We start from the raw sequence: 22,709 nt of genomic DNA on the forward strand, positions 1-22,709 counted from the left end.
CTCAATTCAGTTCTTGATTCAAACTACTTGAAAAAGCTACAGTTCCCCTCCTCCCCAGTCTTAGAATTTGTCATAAATTCTTAACCTCTGAGATAGGTAGTGATACAGTCCTTATTCAGATCTGCATTTTATGATCTGAACAATACACGTTGCATGAGGTGTCAGATACATAGGAAGTAACTGGCAAAGATATGTATGAAAACTCACAAAGATTTCATACATATGAAAATCATGGGTAATCACAACCAGACAAAAATCTTTAAACGTTGAAAGAAAAAAATTAACCAGAATGACTTTCAATGATATTAGTCAGGTAGTTTTCATTTTCTGATAAATCCATTTTTCTTTTTGGTAGAAGTAAATAACATGAGCTAGATAGATGCAGATTTAGACATACCAGGAATGCAAATGACTTCAGTTTTAGCAACTCGTTTGACTGAAAAAGTTGTTTTCTCTATGTCTGTATAAGGGAACCCAAAAGGCACCCACGATGTAGTGGAAGCCCTCTTTTTAAGCATTTCGAGTTGAGCATTAACTACGCTGTTCTCTGTACTAGATAAAACCAAATCCAAGGAGGCCTGTGCTCAGAATAGGTGTGGTTGAGTTAGTAAGGTCCTCTTCTCTCCTCACTCATGTTTTAGGACTATACAGATGCATTTCTTACCTGCAGGAGAAATCCTTAACTCTTCTGGATTGATACCCAGCGTAGCATAGAGATTATAAGAAAGCGAGAAAGAAAATTCTCAGCCCAGGACTAATCCCATTGTATGACACTACAGATGAGTCTGGTCAAAATATTTGTTCAGGGCAGCCATAAAGGAAGTGGCAAAATGGAGAAAGGGTTTTGTGATAAAGAGGAAATGAAGGACTCCAGTTTAAAAAATCGTATTTCAATGCTGATTCATGTGCTAACCTACAGTGCAATTTAGAGCAAGTCAGTTGGTCTTTCGGAGGCTGTTTCCTCATGTGTAAAACTAGGATGTTAATGATGTTTACATTATTAATATAAAATAAAACTTATAGGCGTTCATTGACTTGGCCTGAGCTCCTGCACTAGGCCCCAACAGACCAAACCAAAATGGAGTCACTCATGCTAAAGTTCCATGTCATCAAACCAAAACTAACTTGTTTACCTGACCTTCTGAGAAACCAGAAGAGAGTATAGCCAAATCTTCAAATAGGCCAGTTTTAGCCATCATGACAAGGAAGTCTCTATTTTAAATCCTATAAGGAAAGTAACTTTGGAACCACCAATTTGCTTTGTTCCCTATTTCTGTGTACGTTAACCCTTTTTTGCCAATAAAGTCAACCTCCTGTGCTCAGTTTATCCAAGCATCTTTTCTAAATTTTTAGAGATGCTGCTTTAATTCATGAATCGAAAATAAAAGCTAATGCAATCATTTAACTAAATTTGTTGCAATTTTGTCCTTTGACATGAACAAATGATAGAAAATGGATAGTGTTTGTGAAGCTGCTTCATAGACCATAATTGCTGCACAAATAACAGTACAGGTGTCCCTCACTATCCATGGGTACTGGTTCCAGTGAGAGACAGGACTAGCTGGATTTCCTAGGCCGACTAAGAATCCCTAAGCCTAGATGGGAAGGTGACCGCTTCCACCTTTAAACACGGGTCTTGCAACTAAGCTCACACCCCACCAAGCGGTAGGAAAGAGAGCTCACTAAAATGCTAATTAGGCTAAAACAGGAGGTAAAGAAATAGCCAATCATCTATCGCCTGAGAACACAATGGGAGGTACAATGATACGGATATAAACCCAGGCATTGGAGCCGGCAACAGCAACCCCCTTTGGGTCCCCTCCCTTTGTATGGGAGCTCTGTTTTCACTCTATTTCACTCTACTAAATCTTGCAACTGCACTCTTCTGGTCCGTGTTTGTTATGGCTGGAGCTGAGCTTTCCATCGCTGTCCACCACTACTGTTTGCCGCCTTGGCAGACTCGCCTCGCAGACCCACCGCTGATTTCCATCCCTCCAGATCCGGCAAGGTATCCACTGTGCTCCTGATCCAGCCAGGCGCCCATTGCTGCTCCCGCTCAGGCTAAAGGCTTGCCATTGTTCCTGTACCCCTAAGTGCCTGGGTTCGTCCTAATCGAGCTGAACACTAGTCACTGGGTTCCACAGTTCTCTTCCATGACCTACGGGTTCAAATAGAAGCATAAAACTCACCACATGGCTCAGGATTCCATTCCTTGGAATCTGTGAGGCCAAGAACCCCAGGTCAGAGGACATGAGGCTTGCCACCATCTTGGAAGTGGCCCGCCCCAATTTTGGAAGCGACTCGCCACCATCTTGGGAGCTCTGGGAGCTAGGACCCGCGGAAACACCACGATCTCCCTTGAATCCCAAAATCTGTGGATGCTCAAGTCCCTGATAAAAAACGGCATAGTGCTTGCATATAACCTATGCATCTTCTCTCCTATGCTTTAAATCATCTCTATATTACCCATAATATCTTAATACAAAAATGCTATGTTAGTAGTTATTACATGGTATTGTTTGTGGAATAATGACAAAAAAGGCCGGTTGATGTTCAGTATAAACACATTTTTTTCCCAAATATTTTTGATCTGCAGTTGGTTGAATCCATGGATGCAGAACCCATGGATACTGAGGGCTGCCTGCACTACTGCTTTTTATTTGATTTTAGTAGAGAGATAGAAGAAAGTTGAGGACATGTGTCAGAGGCGTGTGAACCAGAGCAACTCCATCTTAAATAGGAACTGGGTAAAATGAGGCTGAAACCTACTGGGCTGCATTCCCAGACGCTTAAGGCATTCTAAGTCGCAGGATGGGATAGGAGGTCAGCACAAGATACAGGTCATAAAGACTCTGCTGATAAAACAGGTTGCAGTGAAAAAGCCGGCCAAAACCCACCAAAACCAAGATGGCCATGAGAGTGACCTCTGGTCGTCCTCACTGCTACACTCTCACCAGTGCCATGACAGTTTACAAATGCCATGGCAACATCAGGAAGTTAACCTATGTGGTCTAAAAAGGGGAGGCATGAATAATCCACCCCTTGTTTAGCATATGATTAGGAAATAACCATAAAAATGGGCAGCCAGCAGCCTTCGAGTCTGCTCTGTCTCTCGAGTAGCTATTCTTTTATCCCTTTACTTTCTTAATAAACTTGCTTTCACTTTGCACTGCGAACTCACCCTAAATTCTTTCTTGCATGAGAGCCAAGAACTCCCTCATGGGGTCTGGATCGGGACCCCTTGCCAGTAATACATGCACATAGGTATATTTTTACATATGGTTCTGTGTGTGTGTGTGTATGTGCCCGTATTCATGTATTTGCAAAATACATACCACAGTAATTAAATGAGATAACTTGTTTTGTAAAAATTTTATTTGTAGGTAATTACAAGTAGTCACTTTAGTTTTAGAATCGTTGATCTCTCTTCTTTCCTTCTGGCAGTAATTAGATTGTAGCACCAGATGTCTGTTCAAATTATAATTAGGAATATGCATTTATATACAAATAAGTATATAATGATCCTAAAGTTATTTTTAGCTTTATAGGAATTTTTTTTTCTCTTTCTCCTGGCCTTTTCTCCTCACTTATTACTGAGGCTCTTCAAACCCCAAGCCTCAGGTAATTGCTTATTCTGATATGGGTGAACCATATTGATTTCCCAGGAAAATCTTGATCTCAACCACCACAGAGTAAATAATAACCCAAGAGTGACTTCCATTTTTGGTTCCTTTGAGCTTTTACATTTGGATGAATCATTTAAGTTTAACCCTATGAAAGTTGGTTGAAGAATATTTTTGTCATGTTTATAAAATATGTAACTTGAGTGTTCTTAGAAAATCTATTTTGGACTATTGCCCAGTTACATTTTAAATTGCTACTTGAAAGAATTCCTTTCCTCAGATGATCTGATATAGTCATGGCACCTGGTGTAATAGTGACTTTTGGAAACTCCCAATCCTCCAATTTTTACATGCAATAGTTTGTTTCTTGGTCGTATCCAGTAAATTCAGAAGGCTAGAGGAATTGGAATTTGTAGGTGTTGTAATTTGGCACTAGCGTGCTAATAGGACAGTTCTCAAAGGAAGAAACAAGCAGAAAAAGCAAAACAAAGCCCTGATCTATAGTACGGGCTGATTTTTCTCTTACAGAGACTCCCATATACTCCCACCATTGCCAATTTCTTTTTTTCTTTTTTTTTTAGATGGAGTCTCGCTGTCTCCAGGTTGGAGAGCAACGGCGCCATCTCTGCTCACTGCAACCTCCGCCTCCCAGGTTCAAGTGATTTTCCTGCTTCAGCCTCCCAAGTAGCTGGGACAACAGGCGCACGCCACCATGCCCAGCTAATCTTTTTATTTTTAGTAGAGACGGGGTTTCACCATGTTGGCCAGGATGGTCTCAATCTCTTGACCTCGTGATTCGCCCACCTCAGCCTCCGAAAGTTCTGGAATTACAGGTGTGAGCCACCATCCCCGGCCAGCCATTGCCAATTTCAAGCTACCATCAGGTTAGCAACTGACTGTCCAGGGCAGGTGCAAGCTGGCTCTAGCACACTGAGACCATAACATTTGGTGTGAGACATCACTTTTTTTTTAAAAAAAGAAAGGCTAGGTGTGGAGGTATGAGGACAGTGGCTGTTTTTGGTCTGTGCTCTTTGGCATATACTCTATGTATTAGAAGATATTGTGAAGATACACTTCACAATAATAATTAGTTCAAGGAATGTCATTTTAGGACAGTTTCTCTGACTTGTCCATTACTTTTCCTCCCCATTCTGTCTTTTTCAAATCTTAAAGAATCTCCAGAAACAATTGTTTATTGGTAGGTATTTGGAGATGATAATATGTGGTTTACCTTTTTTTTTTTTTTTTTTTTTTGAGACAAGGGTCTCACTCTGTCACCCAGGCTGGAGTGCAGTGGTGCAATTATGGCTCACTGTAGTCTCGACCTTCTGGGCTCAGGTGATCTTCCCACCTCAGCCTCCTGAGTAGCTGGACTACAGGTGGGTGCTACCACACCTGGCTAATTTTTATATTTTTTGTAGAGACAGGATTTTACCATGTTGCCCAGGCTGATCCACAACTCCTGGGGGCAAGCAATCCTGCTGCCTTAGCCTCCCAAAGTGCTAGGTTTGTAGGCATGAGCCACCATGCCCAGCTCTGGTTTACCTTATTTTTAAACAGACTAACTCATAGAAGTGTACGAAAATACCACCTACCACAATTTGTAGGATGCAGCAAGAGCAGTGTTTAGAGGGAAGTTTAGAGCATTGAATGCATATATTAAAAAAGAAGAGAGACCTAATGTAAATAATATAAGTGTTTACCTTAGGAAACCAGAAAAAGATGAGGAAATTAAATCCAAAGTAAGCAGAGAAAAAGCAATAATATAAATTAGAGATCAATGAAATTGAAAATAGGAAACCAATAAAGACAATCAACCAAACCAAAAGTTGATTCTTTGAAAAGATCAATAATATTGACAAACCTCTCACTGGTCTAAGAGAAAAAAGGAAAGGCACAAGTTACTTATATCATAAAAAAAAAAAAGAGAGGACATCACTACTGATCCCATGGACATGAAAATAATAAGAAATATTAAGAACAACTCTATGTTCGAAATTTTTTGTTTGTTTGTTTGTCCTGGTTGAGATGGAGTTTCACTCATGTCCCCCAGGCTGGCTGGAGTGCAATGGTGCGATCTTGGCTCACTGCAACCTCTGCCTCCCGGGTTCAAGAGATTCTCCTGCCTCAGCCTCCTGAGTAGCTGGGATTACAGGCGCCTGCCACCACCATGCCAGGTGAATTTTTGTATTTTTAGTAGAGACGGGGTTTCACTATGTTGGACAGGCTGATCTCGAACTCCTGATCTCATGTCACCCACCTGCTTCGGCCTCCCAAAGTGCTAGATTACAGGCGTGAGCCACAGCAACTGGCCTATGCTCAAAGTTTTGATAACCTAGATGAAATGGACCAATTCCTTGAAAGATAAAACATTACAAAATTCACACAAGGAGAAATAGATAACATGAATAGGCCTAAATCTATTTACAATATTGAATCAACAGTTAATAGCCTTTCAAAACTAGAAGAACCAGGCCTAAATGGTTTTACTGGTGAATTCTACCAAACATTTAAGGAAAAAAAAATCAAACTGGTTAACCATGGCCCATAAACTAGCTGCTTGTTTTTATAAATAAAGTTTTATTGGAACCAGAGCTGAGATTAGGGTCAAGCAAGTGAAACAAGACTGTGCAAAGGCAGGTTGGATCTTGTTATTTAAAATTTTGATATCTTATTCATGATGGGTTTTTTTGGCATTAAATTTCATTAAAGAAATGCATTAAAATGTTATCTTGATAACTGAGTTTTTGGTATCCTCAAGTTTTGTCCCAAGGCATGTGCCTCACTTGCCACACCCTAATCTTGCCCTTGTGGGGTGATAAACAGTGAAGGGATAATTGGAAGTGAAAGAGCTGACACTGGGTATTATGAAATGTGGTGGTGTTTTTTGTTTCAGTGGTGATGGTTTGTATTTCACCACCCGCAAGGCACCACGGTGCTAAGCAACTTGTAACAAGAGACACCACGGGTGAGGACGCTGTGTGGTCTGAAATCACCAAAGAGGGCTACAGTCACCCTTGAGCATAGCTGGCTGCAATCATGCTTACATCTGTGTAAGATCAATTATGTACATTCAAAATCTAGGCCACCCATTGCTATTTGGAAAAGTCCATTTGTACTTTTTGATTGACTAGCTTATGTAATCTTTATTGTTTCTTAATGCATTGAACCTGTTATAATGTTCTTTTAAAGGAACTATAATAGTGGGAACAGTTCATGCTGAGTGTGTTTTAAAAGCTTGATCAGCTGGGTGCAGTGGCTCATGCCTGTAATCCCAGCATGTTGGGAGGCCGAGGCGGGCGAATCACAGGAGGTCAGGAGTTTGAGACCAGTCTGACCAACATGGTGAAACCCCGTCTCTACCAAAAATATAAAAATTAGCCAGGTGTGGCGGTGCATGCCTGTAATCCCAGCTGCTCCATAGGCGGAGACAGGAGGATTGCTTGAATCCAGGAGACAGAAGTTGCAGTGAGTCGAGATCATGTCACTGCACTCCAGCCTGAGCGACAGAGCAAGACTCCATCTCAAAAAAAAAAAAAAAAAAGCTAGGTCAATAAAGTACTTGTAAGGCTTTGCATGCCCAAGATTATGGGCTGGCAAACTATAATCGGAAAGTCTTGCCTCTAAAAATTGTCTAAAAATTGGTTTAAGAAATGGTTTCCAAATTTTCTAGGAAATGAGTGATTTTTCTCAGAGTTTAGAAGATTGTTAGGTTGGGTGATAGATATTTCTTCCTTCCTTAAACATGTTTTCCTTTCTAAATCTCAATTTGTGGTAAAATCAATTTCAGGAAATGCCAAAAATAAATGCCAAAATAAACATTCATTGGAACATAAGACTATTAACACCTAAGATGTTTACAGAAAGAACTGGGCATTAACACATATACCTTTAGGTCAGTGATCTGAAAATAAAAAGATCCTTAATAATTGAGAACATTATTATTTATCTAGCACCTGTGGTGGAGTTTTTGAAATTCTACAAATTCAATACATGTATGAAATCTTGGCCATAGGTAAACTTAGTCTGAAAAACAGAAATTGACATAGGCAAAATATTCTTATAGTCTTTGTAACAAGCTGTTATGAAAAGAGAAATATCCTGTGTCTGAACAGATGGAAAAGCAAGTCATTTTAGAACTGTTGTAAGGCCTTGTTTTTATATTACACTAATCCCACTCCTCACTGGGGAAAAAGGCTTCCCCATCGTGTTTCAGATTCCTCAGTACTTTCTGCTGGCTCATAGTAGCTTGAAGGGGATGGGTGAAGTTGAATGAGAAAGTCAGTGAAGAGAACAACAGCTTCCCCCTCCCCCAGACAGGAAATGGCATCGAGATTAAAGATCTGCCGGTGTCTGTTGCTGGGTTTCCCTCTAGGCTGCGAAAACAAATAGAACACATAATTAATATTCTTCCTGCAGCTTGTGGAAGGCCTTTAGGCGGAACATCAGTGCTCATTTTACTATCTATATTCAGGCTGAGTTTTGACACCATGATATTTTTGGGAAAATGGGGAACATGGTGTAATCTGGGATCATCTGTAAACAAATGTCAGTTTTCCAAACAGAAGGAGAGTCAGCTGGGGGTTGTTCTGTAGGCAGGGCCCCCCTGCTAATCTAAGGGAGATGTGAGAAAAGGAAAAGGGGTGATGATTGCTGGAGAGTAGGAAGGTGTTGTTTTGACAGGGATGGTTACCGTCAGGAGCAGTAGCCTGCCTGCTGTCTATCTGTTAACTTTCAAATCAGTTCTCAATAAATATCTTTTGAGCACCCACCGGACTTGTTTGCTAGTACTGAGGTGCAGAGATAAATAACAAAGAATGGCTGATTAGCTTATAGTCTAAGGTATGCAGATAAGAGAAAGAAGATTTTTAAGTGATTTATCATAGCAGAATTCTGAAGCTATTGCCCAATCACCAAACTCAAAGTTGCAAAGTGTTTTCGGCTTGCCAAGAGCACTTCTGACTGTCGGTCAGCCTGTAGGACTCAAGAAATTTATGGGTGACCAGCCAAATCCAATTCCTTCTTATGGTGTGTGTTTCAGATATGTAAGGGGGAAAGTATAGATTTGACTTACCCCCAAAGTCACAGGAAGCCATGAGATCTAAGTTCCCAGTGCCATTGAATTCATTAGTGTAGAAGGAAATGAAGATTTGGGCCCGGTTTCTGGAGTCTGTGTGCCCCGTCCCCTGCCCCTTGCCAGCAAGGCTTTTTTTTTTTTTTCTTTTTTTCCTTATACAATGGTGAGACATGATGCTGGACTGAATGTTTAGCCCTATTTATATTTTACGAAGGAAATACATTAGCATAAAAGGTGTAAAACCATGCATAGAGTTTTACCATAAATATGGCTAACAGGATTAAGTAACACTTTAACACAGTGCTTTGCAGTTAAAACTAGGAAACTTGTTACCGTGGTTTACTGGCAGACTTTAGGATTAGTTAAAACTTGTGACTGGGTGTGGTGGCTCACGCTTGTAATCCCAGCACTTTGGGAGGCCAAGGTGGGTGGATCACTTGAGGTCGGGAGTTTGAGACCAGCCTGGACAACATGATGAAACCCTGTCTCTACTAAAAATACAAAAAAAAAAATCAGCTGGGCATGGTGGTGCATGCCTGTAATTCCAGCTACTAGGGAGGCTGAGGCATGAGAATCACTGGAGCCCAGGAAGCAGATATTGCAATGAGCTGAGATTGTGCCACTGCACTCCAGCCTGGGTGACAGAGTGAGACTCTGTCTCAAAAAATAAAAAACAAGATGGCCAAATAGGAACAGCTCCGGCCTCCAGCTCCTAGCGCAAGCGACATAGAAGATGGGTGATTTCTGTATTTTCAACTGAGGTACTGGGTTCATCTCACTGGGTTTGTCAGACAGTCAGTGCTGGTCAGTGGGTGCAGCTCGACCAGTGAGAGCTGAAGCAGGGTGAGGCATTGCCTCACCTGGGAAGCACAAGGGGGAAGGGAATTCCTTTTCCTAGCCAAGGGAAACTGAGACACACAATACCTGGAAAATTGGGGAACTCCCACCCTAATACTGCACTTTACCAAGGGGTCTTAGCAAACGGCACACCAGGAGATTATGTCCCACACCTGGCCCAGAGGGTCCCACGCCCATGGAGCCTCCCTCATTGCTAGCACAGCAGACTGAGATCTAACTGCAAGGCAGCAGCGAGGCTCGGGGAGGGGCACCCACCAGTGCTGAGGCTTAAGTAGATAAAACCTCCAGGAAGCTCGAATTGGGTGCAGCCCACCACAGCTCAAGGAGGCCTGCCTGCCTTTGTAGACTCCACCTCTGGGGCCAGGGCATAGCTAAACAAAAAGCAGTAGAAACCTCGGCAGAGGTAAATGCCCCTGTCTGACAGCTTTGAAGAGAGCAGTGGTTCTCCCAGCATGGAGGTTGAGATCTGAGAACAGACAGACTGCCTGCTCAAGTGGGTCCCTGACCCCTGAGTAGCCTAACTGGGAGACATCCCCCACTAGGTGCAGACCGACACCTCATACCTCACACCTCACAAGGCTGGGTTCACCTCTGAGACGAAGCTTCCAGAGCAAGAATCAGACAGCAGCACTCGCTGTTCAGCAATATTCTATCTCCTGCAGCCTCCGCTGCTGATACCCAGGCAAACAGGATCTGGAGTGGACCTCAAGCAAACTCCAACAGACCTGCAGCTGAGGGTCCTGACTGTTAGAAGGAAAACTAACAAACAGAAAGGACACTCACACCAAAACCCCATCAGTACGTCACCAGCATCAAAGACCAAAGGCAGGTAAAACCACAAATTTGGGGAAAAAGCAGTGCAGAAAAACTGGAAATTCAAAAAAGCAGAGTGCATCTCCCCCTCCAAAGGAACGCAGCTCATTGCCAGCAACAGAACAAAGCTGGATGGAGAATGACTTTGACGAGTTGAGAGAAGAAGGCATCAGTCGATCAAACTTCTCAGAGCTAAAAGAGGAACTATGTATCCAGCACAAAGAAACTAAAAACCTTGAAAAAAGAATGGAAGAATGGATAACTAGAATAATCAATGCAGAGAAGACCATAAACGAATTGATAGAGATGAAAACCATAACATGAGAACTACGTGACAAATGCACAAGCTTCAGTAACCGACTCCATCAGCTGGAAGAAAGAGTATCAGCGATTGAAGATCAAATGAATGAAATGAAGCGAGAAGAGAAGTGTAGAGAAAAAAGAGTAAAAAGAAATGAACAAAGCCTCCAAGAGGTATGGGATTATGTGAAAAGACCAAATCTACGTCTGATTGGTGTGCCTGAAAGTGACAGGGAAAATGGAACCAAGTTGGAAAATACTCTGCAGGATATCATCCAGGAGAACTTCCCCAACCTAGTAAGGCAGGCCAACATTCAAATTCAGGAAATACAGAGAATGCCACAAAGATACTCCTCGAGAAGAGCAACTCCAAGACACATAATTGTCAGATTCACCAAAGTTGAAATGAAGGAAAAAATGTTTAGGGCAGCCAGAGAGAAAGGTCGGGTTACCCACAAAAGGAAGCCCATCAGACTAACAGCAGATCTCTCGGCAGAAACTCTACAAGACTGAAGAGAGTGGGGGCCAATATTCAACATTCTTAAAGAAAAGAATTTTAAACCCAGAATTTCATATCCAGCCAAACTAAGTTTCATAAGTGAAGGAGAAATAAAATCCTTTACAGACAAGCAAATGCTTAGAGATTTTGTCACCACCAGGCCTGCCCTACAAGAGATCCTGAAGGAAGCACTAAACATGGAAAGGAACAACCGGTACCAGCCATTGCAAAAACATGCCAAAATGTAAAGACCATCGATGCTAGGAAGAAACTGCATCAACTAACGAGCAAAATAACCAGTTAATATCATAATGACAGGATCAAGTTCACATATAACAATATTAACCTTAAATGTAAATGGACTAAATGGTCTAATTAAAAGACATGGACTGGCAAATTAGATAGAGTCAAGACCCATCAGTTTGCTGCATTCAGGAGACCCATCTCACATGCAGAGACACACATAGGCTCAAAATAAAGGAATGGAGGAAGATCTACCAAGCAAATGGAAAACAAAAAAAAAGCAGAGATTGCAATCCTAGTCTCTGATAAAACAGACTTTAAACCATCAAAGATCAAAAGAGACAAAGAAGGCCATTACATAATGGTAAAGGGATCAATTCATCAGTAAGAGCTAACTATTCTAAATTATATGCACCCAATACTGGAGCACCGAGATTCATAAAGCAAGTCCTTAGAGACTTACGAAGAGACTTAGACTCCATACAATAATAATGGGAGACTTTAACACCCCACTGTCAAAATTAGACAGATCAACAAGACAGAAAGTTACAAGGATATCCAGGAATTGAACTCAACTCTGCACCAAGCAGACCTAATAGACATCTACAGAACTCTTCACCCCAAATCAACAGAACATACATTCTTCTCAGCACCACATCACACTTATTCCAAAATTGACCACATAGTTGGAAGTAAAGCACTCCTCAGCAAATGTAAAAGAACAGAAATTACAACAAACTGTCTCTTGGACCACAGTGCAATCAAACTAGAACTCAGGACTAAGAAACTCAATCAAAACCACTCAACTACATGGAAACTGAACAACGTGCTCCTGAATGACTACTGGGTACATAACGAAATGAAGGCAGAAATAAAGATGTTCTTTGAAACCAATGAGAACAAAGATACAACATACCAGAATCTCTGGGACACATTTAAAGCAGTGTGTAGAGGGAAGTTTGTAGCACTAAATGCCCACAAGACAAAGCAGGAAAGATCTAAAATTGACACCCTAATATCACAATTAAAAGAACTAGAGAAGCAAGAGCAAACACATTCAAAAGCTAGCAGAAGGCAAGAAATAACTAAGATCAGAGCAGAACTGAAGGAGATAGAGACACAAAAAACCCTCCAAAAAATCAATGAATCCAGGAGCTGGTTTTTTGAAAAGATCAACAAAATTGATAGACCACTAGCAAGACTAATAAAGAAGAAAAGAGAGAAGAATGAAATAGACACAATAAAAAATGATAAAGGGGATATCACCATCAACCCCACAGAAATACAAACTACCATCAGAGAATACTATAAATACCTCTATGCAAATAAACTAGAAAACCTAGAAGAAATGGATAAATTCCTAGACACTTACACTCTCCCAAGACTAAACCAGGAAGAAGTTGAATCCCTGAATAGACCAATCGCAGGCTCTGAAATTGAGACAATAATTATTAGCTTACCAACCAAAAAAAGTCCAGGACCAGATGGATTTGCAGCCATATTCTACCAGAGGTACAAGGGAGAGCTGGTACCATTCCTTCTGAAACTATTCCAAGACATAGAAAAAGGGGAAATCCTCCCTAACTCATTTTATGAGGCCAACATCATCCTGATACCAAAGCCTGGCAGAGACACAACAAAAAAGAGAATTTTAGACCAATATCCCTGATGAACACCCATGCAAAAATCCTCAATAAAATACTGGCAAACCAAATCCAGCAGCACGTCAAAAAGCTTATCCACCATGATCAAGTGGGCTTCATCCCTGGGATGCAAGGCTGGTTCAACATACGCAAATCAATAAACGTAATCCAGCATATAAACAGAAGCAAAGACAAAAACCCCATGATTATCTCAATAGATGCAGAAAAGGCCTTTGACAAAATTCAACAGCCTTTCATGCTAAAAACTCTCAATAAATTTGGTATTGATGGAACATATCTCAAAATAATAAGAACTATTTATGACAAACCCACAGCCAATATCATACTGAATGGGCAAAAACTGGAAGCATTCCCCTTGAAAACTGGCACAAGACAGGGATGCCCTCTCTCACCACTCCTGTTCAACATAGCGTTGGCAGTTCTGGCTAGGGCAATCAGGCAAGAGAAAGAAATAAAAGGTATTCAGTTAGGAAAAGAAGAAGTCAAATTGTCCCTGTTTGAAGACAACATGATTGTATATTTAGAAAAGCCCATCGTCTCAGCCCAAAATCTCCTTAAGCTGATAAGCAACTTCAGCAAAGTCTCAGGATACAAAATCAACGTGCAAAAATCACAAGCATTCTTATACACCAGCAACAGACAAACAGAGAGTCAAATCATGAATGAACTCCCATTCACAATAGCTTCAAAGAGAATAAAATACCTAGGAATCCAACTTACAAGGGATGTAAAGGACTTCTTCAAGCAGAACTACAAACCACTGCTCAGTGAAATAAAAGAGAACACAAACAAATGGAAGAACATACCATGCTCTTGGATAGGAAGAATCAATATCGTGAAAATGGCCATACTGCCCAAGGTGATTTATAGATTCAATGCCATCCCCATTAAGCTATGAATGACTTTCTTCACAGAATTGGAAAAAACTGCTTTAAAGTTCATATGGAACCAAAAAAGACCCTGCATTACCAAGACAATCCTAAGTCAAAAGAACAAAGCTGGAGGCATCACGCTACCTGACTTCAAACTGTACTACAAGGCTACAGTAACCAAAACAGCATGGCACTGGTACCAAAACAGAGATATAGACCAATGGAAGAGAACAGCGCCCTCAGAAATAATACCACACATCTACAGCCATCTGATCTTTGACACACCCGACAAAAACAAGAAATGGGAAAGGATTCCCTATTTAATAAATGGTGCTGGGAAAATTGGCTAGCCATAAGTAGAAAGCTGAAACTGGATCCTTTCCTTACTCCTTATATGAAAATTAATTCAAGATGGATTAGAGACTTAAATATTAGACCTAAAACCATAAAAACCCTAGAAGAAAACCTAGGTAATACCATTCAGGACACAGGCATGGGCAGGAACTTCATGTCTAAAACACCAAAAGCAACAGCAACAAAAGCCAAAATTGGCAAATAGGATCTAATTAAACTAAAGAGCTTCTTCACAGCAAAAGAAATTACCATCAGAGTGAACAGGCAACCTACAGAATGGGAGAACATTTTTGCAATCTACTCATCTGACAAAGGGCTAATATCCAGAACCTATAAAGAACTCAAACAAATTTACAAGAAAAAAACAACCCCATCAAAAAGTGGGCAAAGGATATGAACAGACACTTCTCAAAAGAAGACATTCATACAGCCAACAGACACATGAAAAAATGCTCATCATCACTCGCCATCAGAGAAATGCAAATCAAAACCACAATGAGATACCATCTCACACCAGTTAGAATGGCAATAATTAAAAAGTCAGGAAACAACAGGTGCTGGAGAGGATGTGGAGAAATAGGAACACTTTTACACTGTTAGTGGGACTGTAAACTAGTTCAAACATTGTGGAAAACAGTATGGCGATTCTTCAGGGATCTAGAACTAGAAATACCATTTGACCCAGCCATCCCATTACTGGATATATACCCAAAGGATTATAAATCATGCTGCTATAAAGACACAGGCACACGTATGTTTATTGCGGCACTATTCACAATAGCAAAGACTTGGAATCAACCCAAATGTCCATCAGTGACAGACTGGATTAAGAAAATGTGGCACATATACACAATGGAATACTATGCAGCCATAAAAAAGGATGAGTTCATGTCCTTTGCAGGGACATGGATGCAGCTGGAAACCATCATTCTCAGCAGACTATCGCAAGAACAGAAAATCAAACACTGCATGTTCTCACTGATAGGTGGGAATTGAACAATGAGATCACTTGGACACAGGAAGGGGAACATCACACACCAGGGCCTGTTGTGGAGAGGGGGTGGGGGGAGGGATAGCATTAGGAGATATACCTAATGTAAACGATGAGTTAATGGGTGCAGCACACCAACATGGCACATGTATACATATGTATCAAACCTGTACGTTGTGCACACGTACCCTAGAACTTAAAGTATAATAAAAAAAACAAAAAACAAAAATACAAAAAACAAGACAAACAAATACAAAAAACAAGACAAACAACAACAACAAAAACAACAAAGAATATCTGTGTTTACCATCAGTGTCCATAGTTCAGATAAATAGTCATCCTACAAACTGATGCCTGATCAGGTTCTTCAGTTATGAAAGGAGTCCCTTCCACAGATTCAAGTCCCTGCTGGGACTAAAATTCCATGAGTCAGTATTCTGTATTGGGTTTTATAGTATTCTCAGCTTTTGCAGGGAGGGTAGGAGAGAGTAGATTTAACCCTTTACACCATGTATCATAAAAAAATTTATCAAGTCTGGGTATGGTGGCTCACACCTGTAATCCCAGAACTTTGGGAGGCTGAGGCAGGAGGATTGCTTGAGTCCAGGATGTCGAGACCAACCTGGGCAACAAAGTGAGATCCTATCTCTATAAGAAAATTTTAAAAATTAGCCAGATATGATGGTGTGCACCTGTAGTCCCAGCTACCTGGAAGGCTGAGATAGGAGGAACCCTGGAGCCTGGAGAGTCCAGGCTGTAGCAAGTCATGATTGCACCACTGCACTCTAACCAGGGCGACAGAGCCAGACCCTGTCTTTAAAAAAAAAAAAAAATTTCTCAAGATGAGAAGGATAAACACATGTGAAACACCTATAACAATGCAAGTTAGTCTATAATTGAAAATTTTTTTTAAAGCTTTAAGAATCCAAAGAACAGAGTATAAATGGGATCTGAAGATGACGAGGGGATGTTTTGTTGAGGACTTGGTAAGGAAGGGCTTTACCTGGGCAGAGCTTGGGAGATGCGGATTTAGGCATTTCAAATAAATAAATACTGTATGTAGTACCTATAAGTATATATTGGAAAAACATATATCTGCATGCAAGATATTTATATATATTGATTTATTTGTGTGGATATTGTCACTTACCTGTGCATTTATACAAGGAGATGCAAATGACATATCAGTTATAGAATTTTCTCTTTGGTTCACTTAGGTTCGTAGCATGAATGAATCAATGTGTGATGGATGGCTGCAAGAAACACACAGACCATGTCCTGAAATACAATGAAGGCTTCAGGTCTGGTTAGTTACTGAAGTAGTGACAGGTATTAAAATAGTACAGAAGCTTCTAATCTACCAGAGAAAATTCCCAAAGTTTGGTGTGAGGTGTTGCCTGTTGAGAATGTCTCTGTCTCTACCACCTTTTGGAGTGAATAATTCTCCACGGGACCCCTAGCTTCTCAAACCCAAGCTTGCACGTGGCAAGTACCAACATGAGAAAGGCTTTCTGAAATTTACACAGACAGACTGTGTTCCTCTCTTCAAACACTATCTGTTTTGAACCCTCTGGCTCTTTCTCAGAAGAGATAGATGTATTTTCCAAGACACAACTTTGACCTCTGTTTTCAACCCTAACTGTGTGGTAGGAAGTAGGGACCACAAAGGTGGTGCTGATTTCCAAACCTATGTGAATGAAATGACTCATAATAAATAAAAGTGGCATATGCTTATTGCCTTATTTGTGAGAACTGAGACTTAACTGGTGCATAGAGTGCTGTTTGGTGTTACATAGAGATTCATCAATAGGAGAGTGACTGTATAAAATATGGCCCACCCATCCATGGAATACTACACAGCCATGAAAAAGAATAAGTACTAGAAGACTGATGCTGTAAGATATCTACAGTCCATTGTCAAGTAAAAAAAAATCCTTGTAGAGGCATAATTAGAAATCTATAATAGGCCGGGCGCGGTGGCTCACGCCTGTAATCCCAGCACTTTGGGAGGCCGAGGCGGGCGGATCACAAGGTCAGGAGATCGAGACCACGGTGAAACCCCGTCTCTACTAAAAATACAAAAAATTAGCCGGGCGCGGTTGTGGGCGCCTGTAGTCCCAGCTACTCGGGAGGCTGAGGCAGGAGAATGGCGGGAACCCGGGAGGCGGAGCTTGCAGTGAGCCGAGATCGCGCCACTGCACTCCAGCCTGGGCGACAGAGCGAGACTCCGTCTCAAAAAAAAAAAAAAAGAAATCTATAATAAACTGCAGACAACGATTACCTCTAGGTAGTAGAATTGTGTGTGTGTGTGTATGCATGTGTTATATGATACATTTTTACAGGGTTTAATTTCTAAAGACAAGCATTTATTTCCTGTAATAAAACATTTTAAAATAGTTTTAGAAAGGAATATATTGATGGACTTCTTTCTTTTTTTTGTTGTGATAAAATATATAGAACATAACATTTATAATTTTAACCATTTGTAAGTGTACAATTAGTACAATTTAAATATGCTCGCAATGTTTTATAACTGTCTCTGCTATTTATGCCCCCCAATTTTTAATCATTCCCATCAAAAACTTCGTATCTATTAAGCAATAACTTTCCCTTTCCCTCTCCCTGCAGCCCCTGGATGCCTCTATTCTACTTTCTCTCTCTGGATTTGAGCAACCAGGCAAAACCTGCCCCAGCCCTGTTGCGCAGAGGTGAAGTCCTGCCCACAGAACACATTTTTAATTTTCAGAAGTGTCACCTATAATTTTACCGTCATTATTAACATTTTGGCATTTTTCCATCTAGCCTTTTCCCCTACTGTTACCTCACTACTGAAATTTTACTATATAGGTGGTTTGCTACACTATTTTTTTGTTTAAGATACTGTGAGCATTGTTTCCTTATATTATAAATTATTTATAAATATAATTGCTTTGACAGATGAAAGAATTACACACTTGAGTTAAATATTTGAAATGATACTGAAAGATATTTTGATGCATGTACTATTGTACATTCACGTATACAATAGCACATGTATCCAAATACTTTTTGCCAGGTATTGCTGTGTAGGTGAATGAACAGTACACACATCACAGTACTTCCCCCTACCTCCTTTTTCATTTCTGTGAATTTGCCTATTCCGGGGACCTCATATAGGTGGAATCATACAATACTGGTCCTCTGATATCTGACTTGTGTTACTAACCTAATGTTTTCAAGGCCCATCCATTTTGTTGCATATATTAAAATTCGAATCACTTTTGTGGTTGAATAATATTCTATTACATGTATATACCACATTTTGTTTATCCTTTCATCTGTTGATAGTTACTTGGGTTGTTTCTACATTTTAGCTATTGTGACAAATGCTGCTGTGAACTCTGATAACCAAATAATCTACTCCAGTCTCTGCTTTCAATTCTTTCGTATTTATACCTAGGAGTGGAACTGCTGAGTCATATGATAGTTCTAGTTGAACAGCTCACAAAATCTTTTGTAATCAGACTCTTGGATTTATTTTATTTATTACTTATTTATATGACCGCAAGTGAGTTAGAGCATGTTTTCATTAATATATGCTTGGTGAAACATTTGGATTTTCTCTTCTATGAATTATCTTTTCATGGCCTCTTTCAATTTTATTAGTGGGTGACTTTTTTCCTTCTTTTAAAACCTCTGTTCATTATGAAATTTTGCCTTCTGGCTAAACTCTTTATTAAATTCATACCACTCCCCCCACCAAAAAAAAAAAAAAAAGATAGTTCTATGTTTAACTAAGAAACAGTGAAACTATTTTCTACAATGGCTGCAGCATTTTTTGGGGGGGCTCAGTGTCTATTGTTTTATTTCATTTCCTGTTGCAGCATTTTATGTTCCCACCAGCAATGTACAAGGACTCTCATTTCTCCACAGCTTGTTCTTTTCCATTTGTTTGTTTGTTTATAGCCATTTTAGTGGGTCTGGGTGGTTACTCATTGTGGTTTTGATCTGCGTTTCCCTGATGACCAATGATGTTGAACATTTTATCATGTGCTTACTAGCAATTTGTATATCTTTTCTGCAGACATGTCTATTAAAGTCCTTTGCCCCTCTTTGAACTGAGTTTTTTGTTGTTGAATTTTAGAGTTCTTTAAATATTCTGGATGTTAATGCCTTATCAGATATGTGGTTTGCAATATTTTCTCCTATTCAGTAGGTTGTCTTTTCATTCTCTTGGTAGTATCCTTTGATGCTCAAAATTCTGAATTTTGATGTAGTGCAACTTATCTATTTTTTATTTTATTGCCTGTTTGCTGTAAACTTTTTTCTTTTAACCAATAGGAACTTAAATTACATTTTAAAGAGTGATTCAATTGAGTTCATCTGCAAGTTTGCAGCATGGAATAAAGTGAAACTTCCCTGCACTTCTGAGCCAAGTGCCAGTGAGTCATGTGTGGAAGAATAGGGCTGAGGCTGCCTTGCCTGCTTGGCTGGGTGGCTGGAGAGCACACCTGGCAGATGGTCACTTGGTTCTTAAGTAAGGACACCAAAGTTGGCTTCTGCTTGGTTAATTCACAGATGGTAAAGACCAAGAGATGTTCTGTGTTTGACTATGTGTAAATACCTTAGATAGTACAGGAGCTGCAGTGGATGGTAGACACAGCTTGTTGGACTTCAGAGGCAGAGAGATTTGGACTTGAATCCTAGTTCTGCCACCTACTAGGTATGGATCCCAGAAAAACAATCTTCTAGATCAGGGGTCCCCAACCCCTGGGCCATGGACCCAGTATCAGTCTGCAGCCTGTTAGGAACTGGGCTGACAACAGGAAGTGAGCCAGGGGCCTGTGAGTGAAGCTTCGTCTGTATTTACAGCCGCTCCCCACTGCTAGCATTACTGCTTGAGCTCCGCCTCCTGTCAGATCAACAGCAGCATTAGATTCTCATAGGAGCCGGAACCCTACTGTGAACTGTGCATGTGAGGGATCTAGGTTGCAGGCTCCTTATGGGAATCTAATGCCCGATGATCTGTCACTGTCTCACATCACCCTAAGATGGGACCATCTAGTTACAGGAAAACAAGCGCAGGGCTCCCACTGAGTCTATATTATGGTGAGTTGTGTAATTATTGCATTATAAATTACAATGTAATAATAATAGAAATAAAGTGCACAATAAATGTAATGGGCTTGAATCATCCTGAAACCATCCTCCCCATCCTGGTCCATAGAAAAATTGTCTTCCACAAAACTGGTCCCTGGTGCTAAAAAGGTTGAGAGCTGTTGTTTTAGAGCCTCAATTTTTTTTTATTATGGGGTTTGTAATATTAAATACTTACATGGTAGTCCTAAAGAATAATCCTATCTAAGGTAAACAAAATGCCTCATAGTGCCTAGCATATAGTAGGTGCTCAATAAATCATAGTAATTATTAAAGTAATCAAGTATTAATATCATTTTTTAAATGTAAAAAGGAGAATATTAATAACAATAACAAACACTATTTGAAAAACATTATCTTGAGGTGTTCACATGTCTTAACTCATTAAATTCTCATAGGAATCCCATGAGGCATAGATTATTATTACTCTCATTTTGCCAATGAAAAAATGGAAATATGGAGAAATGATTAAGAAGCTTACACCTGATTGAAATTGTGGACCTGGAATTTGAATCCAAGCAGCTGTTTAACATGGAATATTTCTCACTTCCATTAAGCCCAGTGGATTATTTTCTGTCTTTAATCATGTTGTTTGTACTCAGAGCAAAGGATACTCATCCTGCCATTAGGGCAGAGACTGGTAGCTGCTTTCTCTCTGTGCTGCCAAAGTAGCATTTACTGTACCCTCCCTTGCATGTTCTAGCCTGAGGTTAAGGCATCATTTGTGACCTTAGAGAGATACCAAGTAGATGGTGTGGTCCTAGACTTTGCTTCCATCCACCAGCAGGCAAAGCCTGTCCCAACCTCATTGCAACAGAGGTAAAGTCATACCCACGGGGCACTATTTTTTTTTTTTTAAATAGAGTCTCACTCTGTCACCCAGGCTGGAGTGTAGTGTCACAATCTCAGCTCACTGTGACCTCAGCCTCCTGGGATCAAGTGATTCTCATGCCTCAGCCTCCCCAGTAGCTGGGATGACAGGTGTGTGCCACCATGCCTGGCTAATTTTTGTAATTTTAGTAGAGACGGGGTTTTGCCATATTGTCCAAGCTGGTCTTGAACTCCTGACCTCAGGTGATCCACCTGCCTCAGCCTCCCAAAGTGCTGGAATTACAGGTGTGAGCTACCCTGCCCTGTCACAGGACACAATTTTAATTCTCAGAAACATCACCTATAATTTTACCATCATTATTAACATTTTGGCGTTTTCCCATCTAGTCCTTTGTGCAATTTCCCCTACTGTTACCTCACTACTGAAATTTTACTCTATAAGCAGTTTCATATACTACTCTTTTGTTTAAGACATTATGAGCATTGTTTCCTTGTATTATAAATTATTCATAAATATAATTTTTTGACAAATGAAACAATTACACACTTTGACAACTATTTTACATGATACTGAAAGATATTTTGATGTATATACCATTGTATATATGAATGAATTTTTTTGTTGACATAATAGATTACATGACAGACTCTATTCTATACTTTTCCTTTTTTTCCCTTCTCTCCTTTACCCCTAAATACAGAGAAACATACAAATGTGAAACTAACATTTCCTTTTTATTTTCACCAAATCTCCTTCATTGATATTTTTCTTTTCCTTTTTTCTTTTCTTTTTTTTTTTTGAGATGGAGTCTTGCTCTTGTTGCCCAGGTTGGAGTGCAATGGCACGATCTCAGCTCACTGCCTCCCGGGCTCAAGTGATTCTCCTGCCTGAGCCTCCCGAGTAGCTGGGATTACAAGTGTGTGCCACAATGCTGGGCTAATTTTTGTATTTTTAGTAGAGATGGAATTTCACCATGTTGGCCAGGCTGGTCTCGAACTCCTGACCCCATGTGATCCAGCCACATCAGTCTCCCAAAGTACTGGGATTACAGACATGAGCCACTGCACCTAGCCATTAATATTTTTAAATACAAAAGTAATACATGCTTATTCTAACAACTGAAATCATATGAAGATACATAAAGTAAAAGCAAATCATCTTCTTTAGCCTCATCTTCAACCCCATCCCTTTGAGCTGCCAATGCTAACACCTGCTGCAGACTTTCCACATTTTTCCCTTGTTCTTTCAAAGAGATGCAAATGCACATTTATATACAGATAGATTGTTTTTTGGTTTGTTTTTACCCAAATATAATTGAAGTAAACCCATTAGTCTACAATTTGTTTTTTATCTCCCCCAGCACTACTGTATACCAGGAACATTCCTAACAATTCAAGACATATGGCTCAATTGTATATTTTTTCTTTTCTAATTTCTACCTTTCTCC

Source organism: Theropithecus gelada, chromosome 8, assembly GCF_003255815.1.
Source record: "Theropithecus gelada isolate Dixy chromosome 8, Tgel_1.0, whole genome shotgun sequence".
Classification (NCBI taxonomy): domain Eukaryota; kingdom Metazoa; phylum Chordata; class Mammalia; order Primates; family Cercopithecidae; genus Theropithecus; species Theropithecus gelada.